This window comes from Brassica oleracea, chromosome C2 (genome assembly GCF_000695525.1).
Source record: "Brassica oleracea var. oleracea cultivar TO1000 chromosome C2, BOL, whole genome shotgun sequence".
Taxonomy (NCBI): Eukaryota; Viridiplantae; Streptophyta; class Magnoliopsida; order Brassicales; family Brassicaceae; genus Brassica; species Brassica oleracea.
The window spans coordinates 12,814,553-12,815,271 of NC_027749.1; positions in this window are offsets into that span (position 1 = coordinate 12,814,553).

Genomic DNA, 719 nt, shown 5'->3' on the forward strand with positions numbered 1-719 from the left:
AAACGAAGGGAAACACCAACACTTCTTATGCACCAAAACAACAAAGTAATTCTTCTTCTCTTTCAAATTCTGATTTAAAAACTAATGTGTTGTCTTCTGATAAAAGCATGGCGGTGAAAACCACAAGCAAGGCTCTTTCTACCAGGTGCTTCAAATGCCATAGGGTCGGTCATTATGCCAACAAGTGCCAAAAACAAAAATCGTTGGTGACTTTGGAGAAAGTTGAAACCGAGCCAGAAAAGGAAGAGCCTTTGCCAATTTTCGATGACTATGCACATGAACCGAAGGAAGGGTCAGGTGGAGAGCAAAACTGTGGTCATCAAGAAGGATCTTCTTCCATTCACAAACCGGACTGAACTCAAGGTGAGCAACGTTCTGATTATGGTTATTTTGCTTATAATCCTTTTCCTTTTATTGTTTCAGATTTGAGGACAAACCTTTTTGAAGAGGAAGGGAATGATGTGCCCCGGTTGGTGGATCAGTCCATTGGAGCCAACCAGCATGGAGATCAGGACGTTCTGAACAATTTGACCGAGGTTCGTTCATCTGACCATACCGGACACGCTGACCAAGCCGTCCCGCGTGCGTCCCGATTGGAGCTTCGGCTGGAACCACGACTAGACGACCGATTTCCCCGTACTGAAGCTCATCTTCCCCGACCAACTCGACATTCTAAGACCCACGGTCGAGCCAGACTTAGCTTGGGTGGTGAAGAAACC